The sequence below is a fragment of the Solea senegalensis genome, linkage group LG11 (assembly GCF_019176455.1).
Source record: "Solea senegalensis isolate Sse05_10M linkage group LG11, IFAPA_SoseM_1, whole genome shotgun sequence".
NCBI classification, from domain to species: Eukaryota; Metazoa; Chordata; class Actinopteri; order Pleuronectiformes; family Soleidae; genus Solea; species Solea senegalensis.
The window spans coordinates 4,482,796-4,499,394 of NC_058031.1; the positions used below are offsets into that span (position 1 = coordinate 4,482,796).

The 16,599-nt window shown below is 40.0% G+C and overlaps 1 protein-coding gene across 4 annotated transcripts in view; it reads left to right on the forward strand.

The window, feature by feature from the left end:
* The first annotated feature begins 8,546 nt into the window (after nucleotides 1–8,546).
* The window catches only part of dlgap4a (discs, large (Drosophila) homolog-associated protein 4a), an 88,024-nt gene continuing 79,971 nt past the window's right edge, over nucleotides 8,547–16,599 (forward strand). For 2 of the 4 annotated variants that reach the window (XM_044037986.1, XM_044037987.1), the window contains exon 1: nucleotides 8,547–8,934. The gene's annotated coding sequence lies outside the window, so the exon portion shown is untranslated. The remainder of the gene's footprint in view (nucleotides 8,935–16,599) is intronic. The other 2 variants (XM_044037988.1, XM_044037989.1) reach the window with 1 other exon arrangement.

Sequence of the window (16,599 nt, forward strand, 5' to 3'; positions counted from 1 at the left end):
ATTCAATCGAATCATCAATTGTTAAAGTTTTTAGTGTTTTTTTTTTATTTTATTTTAAACAAGCTCTCGTTTTATCCAGCTTTTCCCCGTTTGACAGCAAACTGAATATCATTGGTTTGTGGACATAACAAGACATTACATTATTATTGAGGATTTAAAGACCCACCTCTTCTCCTTGGCCTTCACTTCAGGATAAGGATAAAACATATATAATTATTATCTTAAAATTTTACTGTTTTACTTTGTGTTTTCACTGATTTTATGTTTTATACCTTTAATGCTGCTGTGCCTTTAACTCTGCACTTTGGTCAACCTTGGTTGTTTTTAAACGCACTCTAGAAATAAAGTTGACTTGACGTGATTAGATTAGATTAGATTAAATTATTATTTATCATTAATGTATATACCGAATGAAAAAGTGGTTCAATGATAGTACAGTAGTGCAAGTAGTATGTGATGAAAATAATTGTTAGCTGCAGGTCTAAACTAAAGCATCATATTGAAATTTTTAATGAAAAGGACACAGCTTTTTGTTTAACCTGTGTTTACAGCTATTTATATTAAACATACTTATGTACTGTATTAAAGGATACAGTGCAGGTGCTCTAAATATGTATTTTATCAAAAATTATTCCATTTGTTCAGCCAACTGATTTAAACACTGAAAACTTCATAGAAACATAGCAATGGTTCCATCGCAGGAGTGAAGTAGGGCAGTGACAGACATAGAGATATTTCAGAGATAGATCGATGGATGAACTTTATTGATCCAAAACTGGGAAATGGTTATGTTACAGCAGGAATAGACATCAGGCAGAGAACATAAGACTATACTGTGCGAACGAAAGAGAAGAATAAAAGATAAGACATTTTTAAATGTGCTTTACAATATGTATTAGTTCATAGTGAACGTTCAATCAGCACACTATCTTTAGAGCACATATTGGTAAGATAAGATACATCTTTATTTGTCCCACAATAAGGAAATTTACAGGCCTGCTTAATGACCTACAGTATAAATAAATATCTTGAACATTTCTCTGTAAATCAGTTGCTTTGTTGGTTGTTGGCTGATTAATTTGTGAAAAACCAGCTTTTAATTTGTTTTGGGGGTTTTTTTTAGCATGAAAAGGTGCTAAAAAGATCAATTGGACAATTGAAATGTAGAAGAAAACAATTCCAGCAATATTTTTTTTGTTGAATGTCAGAAGGTGACGACATCCCGCTGCAGTTCCCTATAAATCCAACAGATAGCACAAAAGCACTGTGAGTAAAGTCAACACATGCTTTTTGCAGTCACCTTTAAAATATATCTTTTTAACCTTCCTTAAAAATAAAAATCAGGCTGAATGTGTTGACTGGGGATTTCACCTAGTTATAGGTATAAAATTAAATGGTGTCAGTCAAGGTGATAATGTATATGTATATATAAATATATATATATATATATATATAAAAATCCTCATAGAGCAATGTGGGTTCTTGATTTCAGTTACTAAGCAGTGGGTTTAAATATGAGCGAATAAGTCTATTTATTGTATTACAGTGTTAAAACTGTGAGCACTGACTCACACAAAGGCAGAAGTGTGATCCAATTCCAGTGACTAAGAAGAGGCAATTGGTCCCTAACTAAGCCATATCAATATGGCTGTAATGGCTATAAAATTGGTTGGTTTTACTAACATATTTAATAATCTAGAGAAGTGTCAGTTTGACGTTTGTGCCTGCAGGATTTGTTTCATGATGATATTTGAAAAGCTGACAAAATGATTTGTGCTGATACAGTATCCACATTCCCACAGGGAAGACTTCACAAATTGACCCCTTGCCCTGAAAATAATGAACTTCAGCCTCATTATTTTTTTAAATACAATACCTTAAGTATGATTCATGACTCTCCCCATTGTGATGAATTGCCTTGTTTTCTTGCGAGGCTGTTATTTTGTCACATGATTGATGGAATGAACGTGGATCTAAATTGCCTGCTACTGCTTATTCTGAATTAGGGAGGACGCTGTCAAAGCGGTGGGTTATACAGTTCCATTTTTCAGACTTCTAACATTATTATATTACAATACTAAAATGGATAAACCTTCAGGATTCAGAGGAGATGGACAAACAGAACAGTACAGCCCTTTAACCATATGTCCATGGTCTGGATGATGGAGTTTTCTGCTTGAACTCACTCAGCACATGTTCATTAATCTGCCGCACATCAGAGCAGACAATGCAATAAGTCAATGGGTACTATTGCTTGCTATTTGTTACCAGTCACCGAGTCCCTTTGCATTGTTCATCTTTCATAAAAGCAATTCTCCCGCAGCACTGGTGTCCTACACGCCACGATTTACTCGTTTACATACACAATTCATGAATCACGTCTGGCTCAGTTTCATGGACTCAAAATCAGTGTTTTCGATTGATCGCCTCTGAACTGCTGGAAATGGAACTCAGCTATTCTGAAAGCAGTTTGTCTCAGGGCTTCCCCTATTTTTTCTGTCCCAATATGAATCCAGGCAGTAGATGCCGGAGCTTGCTTTCACAAAACCATCTGCAGTCCTGCCTGAATGGTGCCAGGCTTGGGAGGCTAATGTTTTTTTTTTGTTTGTTTGTTTTTTATTTAACCCTTAGAATACAGAGCATTTTGGCTGCTTTTTTCCATTACTATGTTAAGAAGTGCAATATAGCGTGTCTTATATCCTTTATTCAGCACAACCTAGACAATCTTTTTTTATATTCACTAACCATATGTGAATATGTGGCGTATAAACACAGGCCCCCAGGATGTCCATATAAGAAGTTGTGTATTATTCCCACGGCAAATGTCCATTGGATGCACCTGCGGCACAGACCTGTGCCGCATGAGCACTGAGGGTTAAATAGAACCACAGTTGACCAGATTTGCCCCCAACAAGACACCGTCACGCTCTAGTAACAGGTAAAACATTTACCCAAAGTGCTCCCCCAAGTGATGACAATGTCAAATGAAAAACACATAAAGCTGACGATGAAGTGCTTTAGTTATCACGCAAGATGATTAATTAGGTTAAAAATGCCTGTTGTTTTAATCGGAAGAGATTGTACAGAAAAGAGGACGTGCTTTTCCAAACTACAATGGCCTTTTGTGTGTCTTCTCCACCAAGCAGTAGCTTACATAACCACGTGCTTACTTAAATCTCACTATATTCTGACAACATTTGCACTCTTGTGCACATCCTCTACCCCACCCCTCTCCACCACCACCATCAAATTCACTGTATCCTCTCCTTGCTGTTTTTCTCCTCCACTGCTTTTATCTGACATGCCCACTGGCATTCTCTGTCTCTCTCTGTCTGTCTGCCTGTCTGTCTCTCTCCTGTCCCTCATCCCTCCATTGATTACTGTACATGGATTGCATGATGAAATGCCACTCGCCCACATGACATCCTCTTGTCAGTTCTGCAGGATGTCTTTTTTTTTTTTTTTGACGCCTGTGTAATGATAGCGGTGTGATATTCCAACGCTGTGATCTGGATTCACTGTTTCTGTCTTCAGCTGTTTTTAGCTGTTATACTGTATGTTTGAAGACAAGGCAACTATAAAATCAAATGTATTCTTTTGTTCTTTTTTTAAGAAAAAAACAAAAAACATTTATATGCTGTGTATATATACATATACTGTTTCACCTTTTTTAAAACAATTTGTATGCTTGTTATGCACCAATGACACCAGAACAAATTCCTTGTATGTGCAAATCATACTTGGCAATAAAGCTCTTCTGATTCTGATTCTGATTCTGATTGTGCTGTAAATTGTACACCTTAAAGGTACAATAAGTGAGAAATGTAATGTAATAGGTGATACAATGACCGTAATGACAATGGTGCAACCAATATACCCTACTGTGGCCAGCAAACTCTGTTTATGTTTTGATTTGGTGTTTTTCTCTGTTGTGCCACCTACTACCAAGGAGAAAAACCTTATTGTCATTCCTCTCCTGTCATGTAACCACATTCATGCATTTATAAGAATAAAAGAAATGAACATAAGGAACAGTTATGTATAATGTCGTAAATATTTTACATACAGTGTATATATATTATATTATGTAAAAAAAAACACATTTTCTTCCTCCAAGGTCACTGTTGGTGCCATATGAATTTTACTCTATAAGCTTGACTCCAATACTGTGCCGATTCTTTGGCACATGTTCATTAACTGCTGCACATCAGAGCACAGACAATACAATTATCCAATAGATACAATGGCTTGGAATTCATTAGTCTCTGAGTCCCTTGCTTTGCTCTTTTATAAAACCAATGTTCTAACAGTTAATTACTGGGTATATATGCATCCCGAGTTTTGGAATCTTTCTCTGGCCAATCAACACTTTCCAGTGTTTTTAATTGGGTTGGCGAAACCTGGTTTAAAAGGCTACTAAACCACTGTTGTAAATATTTTACATACAGTGAATATATATTATGTAAAACCCACGTGTTTCATGTAAAAAAAACACATTTCCATCCTCCAAGGTCAACGTTGGTGACATATGAAACTTACTCTATGAGCTTGATTCCAATATGCAGTTTCCTAAACACACAGAGTCCAGAGAGCATGCCTAGTGGCTTGCATAACTGGTTCTTCCTGTGGAGGACAGGCATTAAAATGCAGACTGTTCCTCATGCTTGTGCCCCCAAGACATCACACCAATTATTTGTCACTGTTGGGAGCAACCTATTTGTGGAAGATCCTGTTAAAATAAGAGTCGGGAGTCACAGACACACTGTACCATTCCTGGTTCCTGACTGGACAGTTTATGAGGGCATGTGTGACCTCTCGCTGTGACCCTGTAGGTCTGTCTAACTATAGCCGCGGATATCGTGATGTTGCACTCACCACAACGCACAGGAGTTTGGCTCTGTTCTCACGTCTGCTGGGGGAAATTTAGTCCCACTCTACATATCTCAGCATCTCCACTTTAATGAGCGAGATACATAGATGCTTTATTGTCATTGTAAGAATATACAATGGAATTAAGGTGCAAATCAGAAAAACCAGGGGGGGGGCACATGGTTGGTGGGGTGGTTAACACTCTTGCCTCTGCAACAAGAAGACCTGGGTTTGCTGTATTGAGTCATGTTGGGAGATTTTTGAGCTAACAGAGCTGTTGAACGTGTCCAAAACATGTAAAGTCAAACACTGATTCCACGTCCTTAGTTACACATAGATTTGGATGACACACAAAACACAAACAAATAATACTACTGTGCTTTTGTTTTCTGTCTCAGTTCGACTGTGTCCATGCCCAGCTTCACACAGACTGTGTGTCTGTGTCCAAAACATGAGCCATGGACGGAGACCATGAACACATACAGTACTTGTCAAGGGCAGAAAAGCAGCAGAAATACATGAAGTCATTGATGAAGGGGGCTGAATCCTCACAGGCAGAACAGACCACTCTGATTAAGCTAACAACAGAGCTTGGCAGCTGATGGTAGAACAGCTTTCTCCCTCCTCCAAAACACTCTCTATATCATTCACAACTCACTGAGAGGCCGGAGACAAAGCCGAAATGATCCCACTATTTTTATTCTGCCGGCCCAAAATGGGACGATTTTGCATGACTTGTTTTTTCTTACTTGTATAATTTCACAGTAAAAATGTGCGCTTTATTTTGATTTAAAATGTCTGTGTGTGGACTAAATGGACCACTCAAATTAAAAGGACCGTGAAAGAAAACAACGCATATTTTTGGCTCCGACTGGATAAACATAAAATCCCACTAAAGAAGAAGAAAATAAGACGTTGTATGGTCATAATTAGCCATAATATATCATCAACTATTCTATTTAGAAAAAAATTAAAATGACAGGAATTGGTTTGTTTTTGTATTTACCCAACAACATCCATCTTGACTTTTAGAGGCTGTTGGTGCTAAACTAATTAGACATGGTCTGCTTGTGTTGTAAGCATCTCAGGGAAAGCTTTATTGAAGAAGAAACTGATGTTCCTGGCAAGACATATTCAACTAATCTGCTTTTTGTTTTGGTATTTCTGAATGCAAAAAGGAAACTCTGGTTTGTTATAATGCTCTCCTGCTCCTGTTGTCTTTCAGTTCTCTCCCATATGTTCTTTGCTGGATTCAGGAAGTTCTTAAATTCATAAATGATGCTGTTTTTCTTTTATTTCTGATGTGCCTTGCAAAAGAAAAAGCAGCGTGAACACACACTGTTGTTGATAGCCACTAAAAAGTGGGCTAGTGAAAGGATTACAGTTGACCAAACCTGTGGATGTTCAGTGACAGAGCAGGAGGACTTTCAAACAGAGGGTTTGGGTTTGATCCCAGGTTCAGCAGATCTGGTTTCCACGGTTGAAGTCAATCAGGAAAGGAAAATATATTGACTAGCCACCAGGGGGCAACTCCAATAGTTGCAAAACACACTGGGTTTGAATCTCACTTGATTAATAACATCAGTAAACATTTTCCTGAAGAGTCACTGTGTCATCCTAAATAAGCACATTATTGTGTGAATTATTGAATACTTGGGAATTAAAAATGTCAACCCTATTACAGTCTGAACTTCCTTTTGATACATTTTTAAATACAGTTTATTTTCATGTGGAAAAGTTCATGAAGTTCATGAAGGTCCCATATATGGTTTCTTGCCCGTCTGTGGTAAAAAAAAAGGAAAAAAAGCCATAAAGAGCATATATAAGAATATACAATAAAGACACAAATAAATTAGGAACATTATAGAACATTTTAAAACAGTGTTTTTACAATCCTGGTCAATCATGTTTTCGACGTTTTCCTGCTCCAACACACCTGATTGATTTCATCAACTAGTTTTTGAGATATTACCGTAGATGCAGGAGCAGACCTTTCTGTGACCGAGCTGGGTGTCTGATAATTGGCTGGGTGAAATCCATGTATTTCCACGATCTCGCAGTAACGCATGGTTATGCGGTTTCACGTGTTTGTGGAAGTTACCAAATAAAGTTATTTGTCTGACAAGGTAAAGCACTGTACATATAAGTGGACACCAGTGTGATTGACAGCTGGTATTGCTCAATAGAGTCCTGGTTCTTAACTAGCAAAATGTCAGCATGGGACTGGTTGACTTTCGTGTGATGTACAAAGCACTGTAGTGCTGTGCTGTAGTTACAGTCCACTGTAGCTGAAACTAGAGGCTGAACCGTCTGTCGACAATGAGTGAGATCAGCTCCCAGATAGCTTAGCTCAGTCCTGTGGAAAAGTACAAGTGGAACCAACAAAAAAAAAATTTGGCTCATACGACACAACCTTTGGCTGCTCCTGTGGCTCGTTTGATATCCACACTTGGATCAAGTGCATCATTAGTCATGTTCTTATCCAATCAGCAACCATTAATGTTGTAGCCACCAGGCATTCTGTTGGAGAGGACAGACTGTTTTTCATTGTCAGTTTGATTTCAAACTGGATATTAGTCATATTTATACAGTTTCTGGGCGCACGGACCTCCCAGTATGTGTGTGTGTGCGTGTAATATCTGCATTTGTGTGCCCAAACACCTGTGTTGCCATTATTTACCCTGACCCTGGAGTTGTAGTTATATTATATGATTTTACTGTAAGTTATCATATATATGTACATTATATGTTGAATGAATGACTATTTTTAACTACATTAATTATTTAAACAACATTTGAGGATGCTTCACAAAATGTGAGAGATTCACTTTCACATTCACACCTATGGTTAATTCACTCACTGAAGAACTATTCACTCACACACTCATATCTATGGTTCATTTAGAGTGTCCAATTAAACCCAAAGTCTTTATGTTGTTAGACTGTGGGAGGATTAAAAAAAGCTGTTTTGATACAAAACTTTTGCAGATTCTCCTAAACTCGTTGGTACATTTGTGTGTATGGGCGCTCAGTCAGGTCTAATGGTATTGCTTGCCAGAGCCCATTTTTGGATGAAGGATGGTGGAAAGTGGAAAGCTTCGGTTTGGTGTGGTACGTATATTTTTGTGTTTCCATTAGGAATAGTGCCAAAATAACCAGCCCCAACCACTCCATTATTCTGGTACTCTTCCCTTGGGTTCCACACTGTACCGTACTGCACCATGATGGAAACACAGCTAATGTTACATTGCTTCTGTTTCTGGCAGAAAAACATCATATCATACAAACACGCATGTCGACAAAAGTTAGGTATTATGTATTAAAAAAAAAAACACATTTTTTTAATAAATATTTTTTTGTGTTAACAGCCCTGACACATTGTGACTCATGGTGAAATTTAATTAAAGATCCATTGTTATAGAAGAATTCCTCTCTTCTCTCATCATCATCATCAGCATCATAAAACTCATGGATGTGAATCACAGACACTGCTGCTGCTGCTCATCTTCGCCCGTCTTCGCTTCGTGAGTTCATTTTCGCTGCTGCCTGTTTTGTCGTGGGCCATCGGATGCCCCCACCCGCACCCACACCAGCCCCCCCACCTCTCTCATCCCGCGTCTCCACGGACCAAACGCCGCCGCCGCCGCTGATGCTGCATCACCACCGGCAGCAGCAGCAGCAGCAGGAGCAGCAGGAGCCTCCACACTGCGTTTTCCTGCCGTCATGGAGCCTCCTGTAAACCGGTGAGCTGCTGTCAGTGGACCGCTGTTCTGTGAGGGGGGGGGGATAAGAACCGAGCGATGACCGCGTCTGGAGGCTGCCATCAAGAGTAAAGGATCATAAATATATACATTTCTTAAGCAATCTTCTTCTTTTTTTTTTTTTTTAATTAAAGGAGCGTCTTGTTTACCTCCCAGACACATAAAGAGCCGGTGACAGTGATTTTATTATTACTCGGCCGACATGTAAGAGCTGGATAACTATTCCTGTGTCACCGACACCCGTCATCATCAACATCATCATCATCTGCTCCTCCTGCTGCTCACAAGATCAGGAGAAAATAAGGTAAGATTGTTTTCCCACACGTTCACATGGATTTATATCAGGCGTTGCGGGTTAAAACAAACAAACAAAAAAACAAAAAAACAAAAAACCCTGACGTCTCGACTGATCGAGGCTCATCATCAGTCTGCATTGTTGCATCGTCAGTGTCAGTGTTGGTGTTGGATTCTCTCCGTTCTTCACCTTCACCTTCCTATGATGTGAAAGTGCAAAGATCCCATAATATGTGACTCAGTGACTGTCACGTCCTTGTCAACAGCAGCCAAAATGACTGTGATGAGCATGATTTTTTTTTGTGTGTGTGTGACTGTAGTGCAGGATTCCTCTGCACTACAGCTGGCTCCAGACTGGCAAAGTCACATTCTACTCAGGCAGATACATAAACTTCATTGAGAAGATGCACTGAAACGTTATGTGATAACTCTCAGAGAAAAAGAAAGAAATACATACACATGTACATCTACAGGTCCATATCTGTATGTATACTGTGAGACTTGGTTAGTGCAAACAGTGCAAAGTAAATATATTCACAGTATAAACAATTTTCTTCAATAACGTTTCACCTTATATGTGTGAAATGTCTCTATGTTTAACACGTTTATATTGTTTTCAACTTTCACTCTGTCAAAATCCCAAATCTCTATTTGTTGTGATAATTTTTGATATTCAGTGACCTGGAAAATGTTAGGTCATGTATCGTGATAAAACTTTTTGCCATAATTCTACTCGGTGAGTCCCTTGGCATTGCACATCTAATAATAATAATAACAGTAATAATATTAATAATTGCATTCACAGTCATATGTATGTGCAGACCATGGCTGTCCTGTGCAGACCAGTCTTGGGGAAAAGATCTTTGCTAGATTTAGGAAGTCCTGGAAGTAAAAACCATGTATTCTGAGAGCAATTAGGTGAATCTGTGTTAGGTTTTAACTCGTCGCAGAATCAGATTCTGAATTAATCAGCACCAAATTACCATTTATTTGCTGGTTGAATGGCTTGTTGTTGTTTTTCTTTCTTCCACTGTGAATGAACATCCACAGACTACAGCAAAACCACGGCTGCACACTGCTATGTCTTCACTTATGTCTCTTTTTTTTGGTGTTAAAAAACCCCCAACAACAACTAATGGCTCCACTGCAGCTTGCTGGCTCCCTGTAAGGATTCACACTCTGATGCCGGGGGTTGATCGATACTCGGCTTGTATCGAGGCCCATGATTCAGTTATTGTTGTCAAACAGGAGTCTGTACAATTAAAAGCCCATTTTGTTAGTGGTCGGGCTCATTATTAATTCATGCTCAACTCAGTGGGACCACAAATCTGTGGATGGCACACTGAGGGATGTTAGCATAGCAGCCTGTGTGTGTGTGTGTGTGTGTGAGCCTCTGCTCTGCCTCTGACACACTGAGGGAGCTCGGACAGCTTGACAGGTACAATGTGGGCTGAATGGCATGGAATGATTGCTCTTATTATAACCAGCTCTAGAATAAAATGATATAAAGTGAGTGGTAAGCAGTCAGGGTTGGATTAGATCATTAGCACCATATTTTCGCCTGACTCTTTTATTATTATTATCATTATTATTACTACTATTATTACTATTATTATTATTGTTATTATTATATTACTGTAACTCTGTGTGTACATTTTGTTACACGCATTTAGAGTCTCTCAACCTAAAACTAATTCTCAACCTAATTTCCCGTTACGATTATGCTGACCAAAAATAATTGCCATTCACGATAGCCTTCTGTCTGCACTTGAAACGGTGAAATATCACAGAGAGGACACGTGTCGTGAGGCACCCTGTGATACCCACCCGGAGGGTATACCCAGGATTTTTGAACCTGTTAAATAAAAGGCAATCAACACCATTCCCACTGCCAGTGGTTGTTTTGCCCCTGTGGTGGTTTTTTTTCATCCATGCATGAAGTGCGACATCACAAATGTGCCCGAAACAAAACACGTCGGAGGAAGAAGACCAAGAAGACCAAGAACAACACCATGGAGCTCATTGACAAGGTTATGGTGGCTATGTTCACTCATTTATTTTGGCTCCTCCTCTGATTTTGGTGATCTTTCAAGTGAAAATTCTTATAGCTTATAAATGTGCATCATAGCGTTGTGCCAGAAATTAGTTTTATATTGCATGCTGCAAAAAATGAAGACAAAGAAGGAATGATGGCTTTCACCCAGGTCTCGCATTCCACCAATGGTGCGCAGAGTCAAAGCTGATATAAAGTCATATGTTTTGCGCCATTTGACCGAGGAATGCTGATTTAACCCATTCCCACTGATTAAAAACCTGTTCGACGTGGGTTTAAATTGTTTTTTTGACCAGTGGGAACGGGCTATTGCTGAAGAAGGAACAATGGGATACTGGTGGACAGCGGTGATAAGAATGTGACTCCGCTCTTTACCTTTTTGAGGACATTTTGTACTCTTCAGTGTGACAGGTGTGTTGTGGTAGTGCAATTATGGAAGGATCACTGTATTATGATATTATTGCTTTTTTTCAAGGGGCCATGCGTGGTGCATTGTACAGTAGCGTGATAGAAACAGTGCAGGAGCAGTTAAGTATCTGTTGGTGATGGACTGACTGCAGGATCCCACTTAGGTGTCAGTGTCATATCAGCTGCCAGGGAGCCAACAACCACGATTCTACTCCAACAAGTAGTCTGAAAGAAACCCGACTGGCTCTGATCCAGGATGGTGGGTGTCTTTAAAACTGGCTTAGTCAGACTGCTGCAGAGATACTGTACAGCAGCACACACTCACACACATCATCATCATCATCATCGTCGCTATGACGTGGAAGGACACAGAGCATTGGAAGTCTTTTCACACCAGGAGCCTGTGGGATTCGGCTGCAGCTGAACCGCTGTTGCACAGTCACACTGAATACATTAAGGTGAAAATTAAGATTGATGTCATGCATATTATTGTCTCCATTAGCATTTTTGTCCTTGTCCATAAAGGCTGCAGCAGTTCTCCTTGTAGTTGTACCAGAAAAGAATGAACCCTAAGTACAACTTTAAGCCACCGTCTGCTTTATTCATTTTATGGAATTATGTAATAGGCTACATTGGTTATTTTTTTAAATTTTTTGCACACCATGGGAATCATTAGTACATGTGTTCATTCTGTACAGATTAAAATGTTTGGATGTTACATTTGGGCAAATGGTTTCATGTTTTTGTCATAATGGAGGCGTCGTGTTGTGACGTTATGAGAACGCTCCAGTGTGTTTTTATGGAGGTGATGGTGCAACATTTTGAGGGGAAAATTCCCGGGGCCCAATGGTCCCTTTTAAAGTGGATCTTTCTTTGAACAGTTAAAGTTACATACAAATGCACTGTTTTATAACAATTGTATTTTCATTGTCACGATTGTCATTTTTAAATGGCAATGCGACCAAACCTAAGCCACGCAGGAGTGAACAAATGAAAAAATGCTGCCTTTCTTTTACATCAGATGAGGCGCCTGTTTTCTCCGGGGATGACAGGGGACTGGGGTTGAATTTCTGTCCCACTTTGTCCCAATAGCCATAAATAAGACATTATAAAACCGAAGCTGCGGGCCATACAAAATCTGCCCGAGGGCCGGACTTTGGACCTGCCTGCCCTAACCCAACCACACTTATCTCATCCATAACCAGAAAAATGCCTGTGCATTTGTGCACGATCTCAACATGCAATCCTGGTAACTGGGTTTGAAGCAAAACTGCGTCCCAATAGTTAAGAGAATCAATGTTGGTAGTGTCACTTTTTGATAATCTTCTGTTTAAATTGTAAATATCCACTGTGTAAGAATTAGGGACATCATAACGGTGAGATTACGCTCAGCCCTCCCTTTCCCCAAGAGCACCAGGGAACTATGGTGGCCCTCACATACCAAAAAAAGACACTATTTCACGACAACTGTCCACTCTCCCACTCATTCTGCCGTGTCCTCCTCCTTCTTTATGCGCTGGGTTTGTGTGGGTGTAGCAGGCTTCCACTTGAACACGTTCAAGATGGTTTGTCCATTCGGGCTTCTGTAGAAACATGGTGGCACAAGAGAAAGCAAGGCCCGTGCCTAAAGAAGATATTAAAGGTTTCATTTAAGGCAGTAAAAGTCAGACAACACAATTCTGGATAATAAATGTTACACACTGGACCTTTAAGCCTTTAAACAATGACCAATCATCATTTTTTTTTCAACTGTGTATTTACACATCCAGCAGCTACAGAGCAACATCACTGTTCATTTGCAGTCGTGTCTTAAGGGCTCTCACAGATGTTTTATTTTTGAGACCAATGAGAGTGAATCACAACAGTAAAGCTTCCAGGCGTCGTGATGAGCTGCAGGTCACTGCAGCGCTACACAAAACCCACAGGAGCAGCACATTCACGATCTCAGAGGCTAATTGCGAATGCAAGACTGCGTAATTGTGAGTGCATTTTTACACTGCTGTACCACTAATTTCACTCAATTAGACAATAAACCCTGAATGCTTCTATTACCTCTGAAAACATTAAATATACTAGAAATGAGAGCGAGAAGAGTACAAGTGGGCTCTGTTTCAGGCTTCCTGAAGTAGTACTGCACATACTGGGCCGCATCATGGGATGGGGAAGTACACAAATGTCACATGGTATTGGCCTAATTGGCTTTTTCAGCGAGCATGGACGACACTAAACCCCAGAGTCTGGGCTTTTCTCTCTCCGTCCGTCTGTTTCATTAACTTGCTGCAGTGTCTCTACTCGACTGTATCAGTCCAACATAGTGGGTGTTAAGGTCAGTTGACAAACACACACAAGGTAATTACAATATCCGTAGCCGACTCACCAGCCTCTCGCGTCAATCATCACGCTGTGTTGTATTGAATGATTTGTAGTGCCGTAACGGAGCCTGTATGGTGTTATGTCTGCTGTGGTGTAAAGCTATGCTCCTGCTAATCCGTCATTAATGTAGATACACACTGTGATTTACAGTTTGAAAGAAAATAGATGATAAGTTTATGAAAGAATCCCAAACATACAAGACCATTCTCACATGGCACGTACATACTGTAGATGAATATTCTCTGCCGCAGGTGCACCCATGGTAAATTACTGGGGGAAAAATGCACAACTCCTTATATGGACATCCTGGGCGTGTGTGTTTCAAAGTGGAGCCAAAGTTCTGATTCATTTTATGTCACATTTTTAGAAGTGATATAACAGATTTGATAATTGTGCAGAAGTCACGAAATAGAGCGTTTTTCTCAAGAGTCAAGTGAACATTGAACTGTGACGTTTCCAAATTTCACAGATTCAATCAGATTTGATTTGAGTATTTTTCACTCAGGTGTGTTTATATCCAGATTTCCTAGGTTGTGCTATAAAAAACTATAGACACTCTGTATTGCACATTCTTATAGTCTCTGTATATACTCTGTAAATGCTCTGTGTTCTAAGGCTTAATTATGATGACAAAAGTCATTATTTTATCTTCAATTTTGTCTCAGTAAATAAATACTTTGAATAATATGATGTCAGGTTATTGTTTCTCTAAAGATTATCTGCCATAGCAACGTGCTGTCAGTACAACTTGAGTTCAGAGAGAAAAAAGCGTGGCGCCCTGAAAGTGTGTACACGTCTTCCTTAGCCTCGGCGAAGTGTCTTAGTGCTCCATCTGCTCAGCTATTGTTTCGCCCGTCCTCCTCTCACATTTTGAGTAGACGAGCACTGAGAGGCAGAGCCACAATGGTGGAGAGCGTCTCATCTCGTGCTACAGTATATGTCTTCAGCAGAGAGAGAGAGAGAGAGAGAGAGAGAGGCTTTTATGACCTTGGTGACGCTGCTCTCTCTGTCTGTCTCACGCATGAACTGATGAAGTGGTTGGAGGTGATTAAACTCTGCCTTCACAGATGCTGCTCTGTGCTGCTGAGTCAGTGACCTTTCCTGCCACCCTGCCCACTACCCCGTCTCCTCTCCTTCCCATTACATTCAGTGTGCTCTCCTCACTTCTTCTCCCCTTTCATCTCCTCTTCCCCACAATTATGTCCATCCACTTCGTCTCCTAACGTCTTGTATATGTTTCCGATTCTTCTCTTTTCAAGTGGTCTGCTCTGCTTTCATTTGCTCACTTGCCTCTCTCTTTGTCCACTCGTCTCCTCTCCTCACTTGTTTCTGTTTCCTCTCTTTTCATCCGAGCCCCCTTGACAATCACTCTTGTCACCCAGTTTTGGTCACTATGGCAGCGCATTAATGCCACTAAATAGATCAGTATCACATTATAAAGCGATTCATTTCATGTTTTAACGTGATAGCTTTATGACACTAAAAATGTGTTGCACAAGTGTGATATGTTTGTCATTATAACGTGAAAAGGTTATTTCATAAAGGTGATTTCTTTAGTGTCCGAGTAAAATCCTCACAGTTTCATCCACTGAAGAATCTCATCATGTGTTAACTGAACCCTTCTGTTACCGCCCAGGCTTTGGCATGTGTACTTCTCATTACCGTAACTCCCACACTGTTTGTAGTCCTCAGGACTTCCGCGGAGCGACCGTCCAATCACAGACAAGATTCACCGATCTTGGAAAAAGCCTAAAGTAGACAAATCAGATCGTGAAAATGAGTCGTGATACTGACCTATTTTTATTTATGTTGGAGTGGTAGTCATGTGCTGCCATAATCTTCCTTTTGTCCCCCCCGTCTTTTTCTTTCTGTGTCCTCTCCTTTCACCCGATGTCCTCTCCTGTCCCGTCCTCCTGCCTCGCTCCCCTCATCGTGATTATCTTTCTATTCATCTCTTCTCCTTCGCACTAATTTGCCTTGTCTTGTGTCATTTCTTTACTTGTCCCTATTCTCCTCTCCTCCTTTCATTCGTATTATTAGCTTTCACCTGCTTTATCCCCTTTCTTTAACCTTCTCTTCTCCTAACAGTTTGTCAGCGGAAAAAAAAGGACAAATCAAGAAATGCATCTCTTACCTCCTTACGTTTCATCGTACATTTTGCACGTCCAGTACAGGAGCTCAAAATAGAAACAACTGTTTTACAGTATAGGCTCCTGACAAGCGTCTTGTTATCTCCCTGCATGTGTCATTTTACAATAAGTCCCTGCCTGGGCTCTGTCGCTAAATGGATCCCGTGACACAAATTTGCATGTTAAGTTGAACATTTCTCACCAGAGACCATTTATCAGCACACAGCAATTAATGACTCGGTGTCCCCTGGTGATTAATTATGTCTCATGTGTCCAAAGCTCGGGAAGATCCCAGCAACAGCTGTTTGTTCATGTCAGTGCTTTTATTTTTCCATATTTTTCAAGCCAGCGTGCGAGGAATTACAGTTGTCATCGCGATGTTACGCATTAAATTTGGCTTTACATGGATAAATAAACAATTGATGAAGACTTTTCTCTGCATGTAGTTTACAGTCAAGCACACATGTATATTTTATCACTCTATACGGAGAAGCTGCTTAGCGTTCGTGACGAAGCAGTGCTGAGGATGCTGCAGAAATAATGCAGGATGATCTTCAAAGCTCAAGGATATTTTGTTTCGCGACTAAATTTCTATAACCTTCCCTTGGGTTTCTGGGGCAGTTTGCAGTGACTGTGCCTGTCGGTGCTTGTGTGCACAGGGACATACTGTAGCAAAGTAGCTTTTTTGTAAAAGTTGTTACCCTTGAGCCAT